The 14,314-nt window shown below is 49.5% G+C and overlaps 1 protein-coding gene across 6 annotated transcripts in view; it reads left to right on the top strand.

The window, feature by feature from the left end:
• The window catches only part of Caln1 (calneuron 1), a 491,219-nt gene that overhangs the window by 82,822 nt on the left and 394,083 nt on the right, over nucleotides 1-14,314 (top strand). Inside the window, exon 1 of one of the 6 annotated variants that reach the window (XM_087579028.1) lies at nucleotides 906-1,802. The gene's annotated coding sequence lies outside the window, so the exon portion shown is untranslated. 6 annotated transcript variants of the gene reach the window in all.

Raw genomic sequence — 14,314 nt, 5'->3', positions numbered from 1 at the left:
GGTGGCTGAGCTTTTTGGAAGAAACGCTAAGGATGACTTTCCCCGGTTCGTTCCTGATTGGAGCAAGGAATTTCTCCACGTCTTTGATTCTGACAGATTCATGGTCCCCATAGGGAGTAAGACCCTGGCAGCTCAGAGAAAAGGGGGATATTAGAAAAGATCGTGCCAACCAGGTGGGTTGTTCTCTCTCTCTCTCTCTCTCTCTCTCTCTCTCTCTCTCTCTCTCTCTCTCTCTCTCTCTCTCTCTCCTCACCCTAGCAGGAGCAGGAAGGGGTTATGAGGGCCTCTGGAGGCTAGGGGCGGGGGGGGGGGGGTGACTTGTTACTTTGCTCTTTTTCTTGATAAGACTACCCTTGGTAGCAAGATGTATCCTGTCAGCAGTTGGACACTTGAATGGCAGCCAGATGGTCCCCCTGGAAAGCTAAGTGGTGACTCTAAGCTGATTGTTGTCCTTCAAGTGTGGGGCAAGGGAGACCAGGGTTCTGTCTGGGTGTAGACTTGGGAAGTCAGCTCCAGGTTAGGCTGTGAGGTTTCCACTCCGCATCTTGCGTCAAGGTAGGTATCCAGGATTCTTTCTTATGGAATCTATACTATGACCTTGGTAGGAGTGGGGTCGGGCTACATGTTCTGAGGCTCTAGAGATGCGGGATGAGGTGTGTGTGTGTGTGTGTGTGTGTGTGTGTGTGTGTGTGTGTGTGTGTTTATGCCCTTACTAGACATAGCAAAAGACGGCCCACAGTATTTTGCTCTCACCCTAGTTTTGACTACTAGCCTTTCCCTTGACACCTCCTCTCCCGTGGCTTTTGGGGACTCAGGTGTAACTGTGGGCATCGGGGAAGAAGGAGTTAAGGTAGGGGTGGGCGTGCTTGGGTTGGGGTTGAGGTGTTTAATAGAGAGAGGTAAGCAATTGGCGAATGTGAACGTGGGCAGCTTCTTTGGGGAGGAGAGGAAGAAGGGCCGGCTGCTAAGCTGCAGCTCGCCCCCCGCGTGTGTCTGCCTGTGTGTGCAGCGTGCATGTGTGTGAGAGCGAGCAAGCGAGCGAGTGTGAGTGCGCGCGCACCGAGGCGTTCCTCAGGTTGCGCTGCCTGGAAACGGAGGGAGCCATTGGAGAGGCTTTGGGGGTGGGGGTGGGGGTGGGAGGTCCCCAATCCTGGGAGAAAAGCGAAGAGATAGACTGGGGTGGCCAAGCCAGCCCAGCAACCCAGCTCCAGGCTCGGTGGGGAGGGAAGAAGGCAAGAGTGGTAGGGGGATCTCTTTGCTAGAGACCGCTAGGCTTCTTCTTCCTCTGGAGGAACCGGGGAGGCACTGGGGAGGAGGCCGGAGCTGCATGGAGTTTCTGGGGCGCGCAACTCCGGCGGGGCCTCGGCCACTGGGCTCCCAGGCGCTGCGAGGAGGCAGCCGCGCACATGGGCTAAGCCCGCGCGGCCAGCGGGCGCGGGAGGGGTAGAGGCGAGAGCGGTGCAGGGGGTGCGGGGCGCACGTTCCCCCAGACGGGAGGCGAGGACAAGGACAGGGGAGAAAGGAGCAGCCTAGATCACCGCGGGCTCTGCAAAGACCAGCTGAGATACTCAAGGGAAAGGAGAGACTCGCGCCGGGCTCTCGGGTGCCGCTGGGTTGGGCAAAGCGGCCTCCCAACCGGAGTGGGGGGAACGCCGTGGGAGCCGGCTACGGAGAGGAAGGATGCCCGCGCGGGGACGCGTGTGAGCGCCAGGCTGAGCGCTCGGGTTCGCGTCGCCCCCTCCCTGCGGGCCTCGGAGGAGGTGCCTGGGCAGCCGGGCAGCGGAGCTCCGGCTCCAGGAGAGGTGAGTGCTGCTCTTTCCCAGTCTTTATCCCGCATCCTCCATGCATCCTTGCCTTCCTCGCTGCTTTCATGATCCCTTCCCCGGATACCCCTACCCAAGCGAGTCTCGGAGTGGGCGGGTGTGCTGCCCACAAGCGCCTCCCGGACCTGTTGGCCCCGCTCTAAGCACCCCACATCTCGGGGCCAGGGTGTCACCCGAGCCATCCTGATCTCTCTTGATGCTTAGGGTGGGCGAGGAATGCTGGATTTGCAGAAGGGCCTGGGTTCACTCGTGGGAATCCCGGGACTGTGCCTAGCTCGTGGAGTCTTGGGTGTCAGTGGCCACCGGGCTGCGCGCCCCCCCGGGGACACCCAGGTTGTGGGAAAAGGGGGCTCTGGGTATCGGGGATCCGATCTGCATCCTAGCCTAAGTGGGAGTCCTTGGTGGCATCCTGGTCTCCGGGAAGCTGGAGTCATGGCGATCTATCCTGAGAGGTGGGAGGTATGGTTCACTCCATCTCCCCACCCATGATGCTCGCCCCCTTGGGGAGAATCGGTGGTCTTGGAGCACATGGGGTGACCCTAGAGGCCTCAAGCAGCTCCACCAGGACCTCTGGGTGGCAAGCTTTGGAACTAATCCAGATCCAGGGCAGAGGTAGATACTCCGCCTCTCTAGCGCAAGCCAGGTTTGCCCGGGTGCCCAAGCTTCCTCAGACCAGCGCTTCGGGGAGTGAACTTCCTCAGACTTGGTCTGAGGGCGGCTGGGCAGCAGCAGCAGGTAGTTCTAGTCTTGCCTCAGGGCTCTGGAGGACCCGAGGATACTTTGACCCACAAGCAGATGGTGCTAAGCCAGGACTGAGCGCTGCGGTTTGATTCCACAGTGCGGGACACGTGCATCTTCGGCCCCCATCCCGGTGTTTCTTCTCCAAGCTGTTCCTTTACACGAGGAGTTTGTGAGAGATCCCATTTGTGCCTCACTCCTTACCTCCAGGGGTAGCTGTGTCTGCATGCAGTTCCTTAGGTGCCAAGACTGGGGCGCCATCCCTAGGCCCCAGACTATTGTTTTTTTACATAAAAAGGAGACATTCCCGGGGTCAAAACATAGCAGCCAAGAGCTGGTAGTGTGCGGCTGTGAAGTCTGATGAACTGTGGTATTAACTACATTCTGCAGTGACCCGGTACAGCCTCAGCTGCAGAGTTACCGAGACTCATAGAAATAAGGGACACTGTTCTCACCTTATGCATTTGTGCACGTGGAGGGACTCGTGTTCAGCGTCTAATTGCTGCCTCTCTGTCTCAAAGATCAACTTTACACACACACACACACACACACACCCCGGAGCTAAGCAAAGGTTGTAAAACTGGTGTGAAATTGTCTTACGGGGTGGTGCAAGACACACTGTGCACAGAGTACTACTCCAGCTGTCCTGGGGGTTGTTGGACGTGGTTGATTTACCACTTTAATTAATTAACTAATTAATTAATTTATTCATGCAAGGTGGGCATCAGTGGCATGGTAACAATGTGAGTTGTCAGTGTTACTTATTAGTTTCTTATTTATTTGGTGTGTGTGTGTCTGTGTATGCGTGTGTGTGTATGTGTGTGTATGCATGTGTGTGTATGTGTGTGTATGTGTATGTGTGTATGTATGTGTGTATGCATGTGTGTGTATGTGTGTGTATGTGTATGTGTGTATGTATGTGTGTGTATGCATGTGTGTGTATGTGTGTGTGTATGTGTGTGTATGTGTATGTATGTATGTGTGTGTATGTGTGTGTGTATGTGTGTATGTGTATGTGTGTGTGTGCATGTGTGTGTATGTGTGTGTGTATGTGTGTGTGTATGTGTGTGTGTATGTATGTGTGTGTATGTGTGTGTATGTGTATGTGTGTGTATGTGTGTGTATGTATGTGTATGTGTGTATGTGCGTGTATGTGTGTGTATATGTGTTTGTGTGTCTGTGTGTGTGTGTCTGTGTGTGTGTATGTGTGTGTGTGTGTGTGTTGGAGGCCAGAGACACAGAATCTCCCGGGAGCTGGAGTTACAATGCAGTTGTGAACCACCTGACACGGCCCCTGGGAATCAAACTCAGGTCCTTGCTGCAAGAGCGGCAAGCACTCTTGACCACTGAGCCATCCCTCCAGCCCCAATTTTATTGATTTCTTTTCTTGCTTTGCATTGAGTGGGATGACACAAAGGCTGGGTATCCATTTCGTGGGAGTGATCTACCACTGAGTGAAGTCTCCACTTATTCCTGCTGGCTTCTATATCTGCTAATTCTGCCCTGTGAGGTGCTGGCTGAGGTCTTAGGTGACCCTTTAGCTCTCTCCCGGGCTAGGCTGGCAGCTCCCTTGCTGGGCCTGGTTTAGCATCCTCCCATGGCACCCAGGTTGTGGTGACTGTTCCTTACTTCTCTGAGCAAGGCATGGGGGCCTGGCAGATGCCCAAGCCTGCTCGTGAGGGAATGGCTTCGGAAAGGTGGCCTTTTTTGGAGTCAGGTGAAGCTTGTGGGGTTTAATCCAAGCAGCTGGGGGCACGTTTTAGAATTGTTTTGGGATTGCTCACTAAAATATCACCTCTTCTCAGACCCTGAAAAGTGACAGTTGTCACCAACCGAGCCTTCGTCGACGGTGTGGCATAGAGGCTTTTGTAGAAAGAGAATAAGTAGCAAGTGGTGGTGACTAAGGTCTGCAACCCCAAGCACCTGTGACGCTGAGGCAGGAGGATTGAGACTAGACTGGGCTGCGTTGTGAGACTGTCTCTCAATCAATCATTCAATCATTCAATCAATCAATCAATCAATCAATCATTCAATCAATCAATCAACCATATTAGATCCTGCCTCAAAGCAAATAAACCAACAAAGAAATAGTTTAAATCAGCTAGTATCATTGAGAAAGCTCACAGTTAAGTCTTAATGGGGATCCTTGGACTCCCTTCCTCTTGGTAGATAGTGGTGTTAGCTGGACAGGGTAGAGGTTATCTGACAGCTACTTCTTTTTCCTTCCTTCCTTCCTTCCTTCCTTCCTTCCTTCCTTCCTTCCTTCCTTTTGTATTGTGTTTGTGAGTATAGGTGTAAGTGTGTGTGTGCACAAGTGTGGAGGTCAGAGGTCAGTCTTGTCTGTCATTCATCAGGTGCTGTCCATCTCGGGTATGTAAAAAAAAAATTCTTGTATGTTATTTGGTGTGTGTGTGTGTGTGTGTGTGTGTGTGTGTGTGTGTGTAGGTGTATGAATGTGTGTGCATATGTGTGAACGTGTGTGCTCACCCTAGTGCTTGTTAGATAGGTTAGGCTGGCTATGAAGCCCATGCTTGTTAGATAGGTTAGGCTGGCTATGAAGCCCTAGGGAGAGGTCCTCCACGCGCTGCCTCCCCATCTCCAGGATTATAAGTGTGTGCTGACACGCCTGGCTCAAGCTCATCTCACATTTGTGCCGCAAGCCGTTTACAGACAAAGCTCTCTCCCCAGACCGAAAGCTACTCTTTTGAATTTATCATTTATCCTCTCATTAGGGCTTAAAATACAGGGCAGGGCAGGGTTCCAATTTAGAATTCCTTCTTTCTCTCCCTCCCTCCCTTTTCTGCGAGACAGGGTCTCACGTGGCTCTGACTGAGCTCTGCTTCTCTGTGTAGGACGGGATGACTTTGAACTCCAGATTCTTCTGCCTCCACTTCCCCAGGGCTGGAATTACAGGTTCATGCTACCGGACCCAGCTTAGAAATTGCCTTAGCACAGCCCATGTGCTTGGGGGAGCCAGTGCGTTTTGGGGTCCCTGGCATGAGAGTGTCTCTATGAGCTGGTCCTTGAGGCTGTGTGTCCAGTGGGGAGCTTGACAGCCCATTACTGTAGTGGCATGTTTTGTTTGTGGTGGTGGTGGGCGGGTTAAAAAGGGGAGAGCTGCTTCTTATGAGGTAATTGTGGCTCCGATGGTGAGCTTCAGATAGTTAAGCCCCACCCTACTTTTTTTTTTCTCAAGATAAGATCTGGCTTGTAGCTCAGGCTGGCCTCCAACTTGTGCCCTTCCTGCCTCAGCCTTTGAGTGCTGGGATGATAGGCATGTGCTGCTTTGCCTCCTGGATGCAGGGCTGGGGTTAGAACCTGGGGCTTTGTGTGTGCTTGTCAGACCCCTATACTAACTGAGCCACATTCTCAGCCCAATTAGGTTTCTCCCTTCCTTCTTTTCTTCTCTCCTTCCGTCTCCCCTTTCCGATTTTCCCCCCTCTTCTTCCTTCTTCCTCCTCCTCCTCTTCTTTTTCCTCTCCCTTCTCCTTCCTTCTCCTCTCCTTCTGGTTTTTCTTCCCCTCCTTCTCCTCCTTTTCCTCTTCCGTCGTCATTATTGTAGATCATTCGACCCAGGTAGAGGATGGGTGGCCTCTCTTTGCCCTTCACTCGAGGCTTAAATGCCGGTCGTCAGACTCTATAATCTCCGCTCATGATTGCAACCCAGCAGTTGTCTGTGGGAATTTTTTTAAAGACAGCATGCTCCCTGACGCTCAAGCAATGAAGCCATCCTCCCTGGATCAAAGGCTCTGGTTCAGGCTGATTCTCCGTGCAGCCAGAAAGGAGGAGACTCCAAATGCAATGGCTGCTTCTAACCTGGGATTTTCAAAGTGATTTATCTTTTTAATTGTTAAGCATCCCACATAGACTGGGGATGCAGCTCAGTTGGTAGAGAACTTGCCTAGCATACACAGAGCCCCGTTAGATCGCCAGCACTTCATAAATGGGATATGGTGGTGCACAATTATAGTCCCAGGAGTCAGGGAGGTGGTGACAGAGAAAGGAAGATCAGGAATTCAAGGTCGCTTTTAAATGATACATCGAGTTTTAGGCCAGCCAGGAATATGGAAGACCCTGTCCCAAACCTCTGATAGCCAAAATACAGTATTAGAGCAAGGGATCGTTTGGAGTTCTTGAGCTTAAATGTAAGCCAAGGGAGGGACCAGAGAAAAGCCTGGGGGATAAGCAAGGGGTCTTTGGTTAGGACCCAGTTCTCCATCAGGGCTTCAGTGATACGGAGAGATGTGTTTCTGAAGGGGAAAGAATGGAGGACCAGATGCTCATCTGCTGATGCCGTGGACCAGACAAGCCTGAGGGGCTGTGGCTGAGACTGGTACAAAGGCGGGGGCATCTCAGACTGCAGCGCTCTTGGTCCTCTTCTTTTGTATTAGACATATTTTAAATTATGTTAATGTATGTGTGTCTATGTGGAGATCTATGCAGGTGAATACAGGCATCAGACCCCTCTGGAGCAGGACTTACAGGTGGCTGTGAGCTACCTGGCAAGGGTGCTAGGATCCCAACTCGGGTTCTCTGCAAGAGCAGTTAGCGCTCTTAATCGCCGAGCCTGTGAGCGTGTGGTTGGTTGGTTTACGCATGCGCGGCTGCTTGACCCATGGGTTGTAGATGGAGGAGTCTGTTTCCTTTTCCTACAAGGAAGGTCTCAAGGGTTGAACTCAGGATTGTCAGCCTGTCCTGCAAGTGCTGACTGGAACTCGTAGGATGGGACATGCTTGGAGAGCTAGCGTGACACCCATGGGAACTGGAGGCGAGAACTGTCTAGAACTTCCTGTGTTTCAGTGGCATCAAATGATTCCAACCTTATCATGAGAGTGGGGTGTGTGTGTGTGTGTGTGTGTGTGTGTGTGTGTGTGTGCCCGTGCACGTGTGATTATACAGGTGGGCATATACACAGGTGCATGTGGAGACCCTGAGAATTTTTTATTTTTGGAGTCTTCCTGAAGGTTTGTTTGTTTTTACTTTGTTTATTAAAGCAAGGTCTCTCAGTTGAACCCAGAGCTCACTGATCGGGCTAGTCAAGTCAGCCAGTTTGCTGGAGGGGGGTCTCCTGTCTCTGAATTCCAAGTACTGTAATTACGGATGACCTGGCCCACTCACCAAGCATTCACACGGGTTCTGTAGATCTGAACTCCGGTCTTTATGCTTGTTTGGCGATGATTTCTTTCCCCATTCAGACATCTCGGCATCTCCTGGGCAGCCTATTCTGCAGAGGCGAGGCCTGGGTGACTGATCCGAATGAGTAGCCCTCGACGGCACATCCAATAGCAGCGTTTGGCTAGGGGAGAGCTTCTTAAAGGTCACACATGTAAGAAGTCATTTTCTGGAACAATCTCTATTTTTCCTTTTAAATTTCTTTTCCCTTTCCCCCTTCCTCTCGTCCCTCTTTCTTCCCCTCTCTCCCTTTTTCTTTCCCTCCCTCTTTTTTTTTTTTTTTGGTTCTTTTTTTCGGAGCTGGGGACCGAACCCCGGGCCTTGCGCTTCCTAGGTAAGCGCTCTACCACTGAGCTAAATCCCCAGCCCCTCTTTCCCTCCCTCTTTTTCTTCTTTTGAGACAGCGGCGTCTCTCCGTCTCTCGTGTGGATCAGGCTGACTTCAAACTCAGCTGTGTATCGGAAGATGACCTTGAACTCTCGATCCCCCTGCCTCCACCTTCCAAGTCATGGGTTTCCAGGTGTGCACCACCAGGGTGGCTTTACTAATTTCCGTTTGACACAGGAGGCAGAGGAGGGTCTAATGGACCCGTGACAGGTGGGTGGCTGGTTTAGGTGAAGCCGAGTTCTAGGTTTACCAAGACTACGTTATTGGTTCGTTTTCCCATAGACAGAGTTGCGAGCCGTTCTCCAGGCCTAGACTGTGGGAAAAGGTAGTGACCTATTTTAAAAAGTCTCATTAGGGAATCTCTGCCGCTATGAATGTGGCCAGTTAAAGTAGGTTGCTTCATCCTGTGCCCGTCAAATCCAGGCACTTAAGTCTCCTTCATTCATCCAGCTCATGAGTATAAAGCGTCTCTTTCAAGCTCTGGGGGAAAATGGTGAGTTTGTCAGCCAGAGGCAGTGCTCTCGTGTTCTGGAGGTGTAAGGCACAAAGAAAGAGGTAAAATGTAGAAGTTGAACTACAGACAACAGGGCGTGGCGGCACATCGATTATCCTAGCACTTGGGAAGCTGAGGCAGGATGGTGGATGAGTTTGAGGTCAGCCTGGGCTAAATAGCAAGTTCCAGGCCAGCATGGGCTTCGTAGGGAGACTCTGTCTTGTACATAAATAAACAACCAGATATCATCGAGTTGCAAGGGCTGTTTGAGATTGGGTGGGCAAGAAATGTCTTCCTGGGGAGACATTTCCACTGATGCCAGAATTGTATGAAGCTACAGAAGGAAGAGTTGTGAAACAGTCGGGAGCTGCCCATGCAAAGGTTTTGTGGTAGGAGCGAGCTGGGTGTGTTAGATGAATAGGCCGTAGGCTGTGGAGCCGAGCATGACTTTAGAGAGGCCAAGAACCAGTTCAGCATATGGAGTTGATGCAGAGTTGAGAGGGGGTTCTGGAAAAATTTAAACAGGCCAGGAACATGACTGTATTTTTTTATTATTTGTTATTATTTTAAGACATTCATTTACTTACTGTGTGTGTGTGTGTGTGTGTGTGTGAATGTATGTGTGTATGCACACAGTGTGTGCACATGTGTGTGTGTGTGGAGGGCTGCACACCACATGTATATGTGTGTATGTGGGCATGCACATCGTGTGTGTGTGTGTGTGTGTGTGTGTGTGTGTGTGTTGTATGTACACATGTGAGGGAACCGGTGGATGTTGGGTGTCCTGCTCCGACTGCCTCCACCTTCTTTGAGACAGTGTCTCCAGCTCAGTGGTTCTCAACCTGTGGCTTGAGACCCTGGGTGGTGGGGTGACCCTTTTTACAGGGGTCACATATCAGATGTCCTGCTGGCAGATGTTTACATAATGATGCACAACAGTAACAAAGTTGTCCCTTATGTAACTGTTAGCATAAGTTACACTTAGAAAGTAGCAACAAAAATAACTTTATGACTGGGGCTCACCATAACCTGAGAACCATATTAAATGGTTGTTGTTGTAGTGTTAGGAAGATGAGAACTACTGGGCTAAAAGAACCTGGAGCTGGGCTGGAAGCCAGAAACCCCCAGTGAGACTCCTGTCCACCCCCACCCCATGTGCACATACACACATACATACAGGCACAAATATGTACACACACAGTGTTGACACCTACGACGTGGCACCAGAAGCACACCAAGCTTTCTACATGGTGCTGGAGATTTGAACTCAGTTCCGCCATTACTCAGTGGGTGTTCTTGCCTACCGAATCCCCTCCCCAGGCCTTGTTTGTCTGTCTCAGGCCGGGAGGGTCTCATTCTGTAGCTCAGGATGCTCTGGAATTCACAACGATCCTGGCCAGTCTCCCAAGTTCTGGAATGGCAGGCCTGTGCCACCAACACTCAGTCCTCCTGGTTTGTATTTTCCCAAGCTCCCCTAGCGTCCTGCACCCATCCCTTCCTCCAGGAACCCGGCCTGTCTCTGTTAGCAGCGAAATACGGGACCGTTGTGCTTCCAAGCGACAGATGGAGAGAAAATGCTTTGCTGACCTTAATTTAGTGATTTCTAGTGTGCCAATTAAATGTGGGGACAGAAAAAAGATGCATTTGTAGTACAATTTCAGTTCTGTTGGGGAAAAAAAAAGACAGCATAAAAGAACAAATGAAAAGAAATGGACCGAAAATGTTAACCGAGCTTGCCTAGCGATGTGGGTAGTATGAATGGATAAGATTTTATTTTGTCGTGTTGAAAATGAATGCAGGGGCTGGACAGATTGCTCAGTGGTTAGAACACCTGTTACTCTGGTAGACGACCTGGGCTCGGTTCCCAGCCCCCACAGGGCGGCTCACAACTCTAGTTCTAGGGGATCTGATAACCCTCTTCTGACTTCCATGGGCACCGGCAGTACCCACACACTCCTACAGGCAAAACATGCACACGCATACAATAGAGAAAATGAATGTACAAAATGAATGTGCGTTTCCCTTACAATTGGAAGAAAGTATTCGGAATTCTTTTGTTTGGCAGCTGGGGAAGCAGGGTCTTATTATGTAGTCCAGGCTGACCTTGAACTTGCGGTAATCCCTCCATATACCCCATCTCCAAGTGTAGAGATTGCATGTGAGCTGTCATGCTTGGTCTGTGTTAAATTCTTTTCTAAAAACAGATATATTTGTGTGTGTGTGTGTGTGTGTGTGTGTGTGTGTGTGCATGTGCGCTCACACGTGTGCCTGTTGCATGTATTTTATTGTGGGTGTATTCACCATGTACACTTATGCAGAGGCCAGAAGGCACCAGATCCCTTCCTTTATTGCTCTCTGTCTTAGGGTCTGAACCGGAGGAGGCTGTCTGGCCAGCAAGCTCATAGACTCTACCTGTCTCCCATCCAACCGCTCTAGGATGTCAAGTGCACATGTGGCCATTCCCAGCTTTTAAGTGGATACTGGGGATTTGAACCCAGGCCCTCTTGCTTTCATAGCAAGTGCTTTTGTCCTCTGAGCCATCTATTTAGTTCTCTTCTGAAATTGTAATATCAAAATCCCATAATTCTGATTAGGAGACAGAAGATGCAATGTTAATTTCACCCAGTCTTTCCCGTGCATGGTCTTTTGATTTATTTGATCCTGTTAGGGAGAATTTATAGGTCAGAAAGTAGACTTCTTTTGTGTTGGGAAGACAGTTGGCAAAATGCTTGGCTTGTGTGGATGAAGCCCTGCGTTCAACTCCAGAACTCAGGTGGAAAAGCCAGGTATGGTAGAGCACACTTGTAGTCATGGTACTGAGGACCACGGTAAGATAGAGATGGTGAGATGTCTGGGGCTCCCTGGCCAGCCAGACTGTCCTCCAGGTCAGTGAGAGCCCCTGTCTCAAAAGACAGAGTGAGCAAAAACCTAAGGAAGGATCTCTCAGGTATTAGCATAAACAGGTACACACACACACACACACACACACACACACACACACACACACACACACTAAACTTTTCTTTTATTGAGGCAGGGTCTTGCTCTGTTGCATGGACTGACTTAAAACTTGTGATCCTCCTGCCTTAGCTCCTGAGTTCTTGGATTACGAGTATAACCTACTATGCCCAGTTCAACATTTTTTTCTTACTCATGCTTTTATTTTTCATTTTTATTCTTTTTTTTTAGACAGGGTCTCTCACAGTCCAGGCTTACCTCGAGCTTCCTGCAGGTAAATGCAACTGAACTTGATCACTTGACCCATCCACCCCTATCTCCCCAGTGCTGGTATTGATTACAGATCAGCTCCACTACACCCAGATTCCCCGGCAGCCTTAGTTTTCAGAAACTTAAAATCCTTCTTTTGTCTTTAAATAGAAATTAGACATTAGAAATAAGACTTAAGAAATTAAGAAACATCGAGTGTTACATTAAGAAATGAAAGTGTCCTTCTGATTGTTCACCCTCCAGACCATTAATATTTCAGGTACTTAATACTGTGTGTGTGTGTGTGTGTGTGTGTGTGTGTGTGTGTGTGTGTGCATATTAAAATCCTCACATCTTGGGACTGGAGAGATGGCTCAGTGGTTAAGAGCACTTGCTGCTCTTTCAGAGGACCTCAGTTTGGTTCCCAGCACCCCAGGCACACACAAGGCAGCTCACAGTGGCCCCTGACTCCAGCTCCAGGGGATCTGTCATTTTCTTCTAGGCTCTGTGGGCGCCTGCACTCACAGGCTCATATCCCCATATAGACACATACACACTCTTCTAAAAAAAACAAAAACAAACAACTCTTTAAAAACTCCTCATACATTGATCCCATTGATTTAGAAGCTTGCTATAGCAAGTTACTCCCTCCCCCCAAATCACTGTGTGGAATTCCTCCCTCTAAAAGTACGGGACAGGGATCCTTTCCCCATCCTTCAAACGAATTGCCAGGGCACTTACAGCACAACTGAGCAGAGAGAAGTGAAATTTCTGCCTTCTTAGTACTCACAGTGTTTCCTGAAAGCATAATTTATACTTATAAAGAATAGAGCAATTAAATATTCATTAAAAAGTCATCTCTGAACATTACGCATTATTGTTCTAGTACAGGAGCCCCAAAGTTGGTATCGTGGCTACAAATCATTGGCGCTTTTTCATTAACAAAAGTTTGGCAATAGGAAAACAAATTAGACGGTAAAGCTAATTATGTTGGTGACATATTTATTATGGTGGAATACTATCTTTGGAGAACAGGAAGAGAAAAATACAGAGTTCTTGTTACTGGGAACCCGGGTATATTTTCGGATGACCTATATGCAGTCTCGGGACATACCCGGTTTGGAGGTGATTCTGGTTAAGTTTTATTGTCAAGCTGATACAAAATGAGAGTTACCCAGGAAGAGGACAACTCGGTTAAAGAGTTGACTAGATCAGATTGGCTTGTGGCAATGGCTGAGGGGTATCATCTCGATTTTTAACTGACGGAGGGCCTAGTCCAGTGTGGGCGGCATCATTCCCTTAGGCAAGTGGGCCTGGGCTGTAGGAGAAAGCTTGTTGAGTGTGAGTTTGTGAGCAAGGTAGGACATAGCATCCTTCCCGGTTTCTGTTGTGCTTCCTTAAGTGAGAGCAAGTTCCTTGGCTAGAGGTAGCACTTTCTGGAATAATAAGTAGGCTTTCTCTCAGGTTCCTGCCTTGATTTCCCTCAATGGTAGACCATGAGCGGCATGAGGGTATAAGTTGAAACACAGCCTTTCTCCTCTAAGTTGCCTTTGGTTAGAGTGACGTTTCACCCAAACAGAAGCCCAACGAGGACAGGGTCTTATGCATCAGACCTTTTGACCACAGCTCAGTGTACATATCCCGGGCAGTCTTGGGCTGGACGTCCATTTGGCAATCCAGCAGTTCCTTCCTGGATTCCTACCAAACACTGGACAGGAGCAGTTTAATGGAGGAGCAGTTTATTTTGGCTCACTGCCCAAAGGAACAGCCTAGTGCAGCAGGGAAAGCACGGCGGCTGGCGCTGATGGATGGCGGCGGGTCTTCCAGTCTGTCTTGTTCTCACACTTTGGCAGATCAGGAAACAGCTTGCTAGAACTGTAATTCTCAAGACCTGCCCTAGTGGCTTATGTCTGCTACCTAGGCTTTCTATCCCAGAGATCCCCCAAATTTCCCGGATGGAGAACCAATGTTGAACACGGGAGTCCATGGGAGAGACAGCACATACAAACTGCCCCTCCCTTCCCAACTTTTTTTTTTCTTTTCTTTTTTTTTTTGGAGCTGGGGACCGAACCCAGGGCCTTGCGCTTGCTAGGCAAGTGCTCTACCACTGAGCTAAATCCCCAACCCCCCTTCCCAACTTTAAACACTCACTGTGCTGGCAATTTCTGTCAGCTTGCCACAAGCTAGAAGGGAACCTCAATTAAAGAACTGTCTTCATCAGACTAACCTATAGGCAAGTCTCTGGGTCTCTCTCTCTCTCTCTCTCTCTCTCTGTCTGTCTCTGTCTGTCTCTGTCTCTCTCTCTGTCTCTCTCTCTCTCAAGATTTACTATTCTAATTTAATATGTATGAGTGTCTTGCCTGCACATATATATGTATATTGAATGCCTGACTAGTATACAATGCATTCAGACCAGAAGAGAGTGCTGGATCCCCTGGAACTGAAGTAGATGGTGGCGAGCCACCTTGTGGATGCTGCAAACTGAACACAGGTC

The sequence above is a fragment of the Rattus norvegicus genome, chromosome 12 (assembly GCF_021556685.1).
Source record: "Rattus norvegicus strain SHRSP/BbbUtx chromosome 12, alternate assembly SHRSP_T2T, whole genome shotgun sequence".
Classification (NCBI taxonomy): Eukaryota; Metazoa; Chordata; class Mammalia; order Rodentia; family Muridae; genus Rattus; species Rattus norvegicus.
This window is presented reverse-complemented; position numbering and strand designations above follow the sequence as displayed.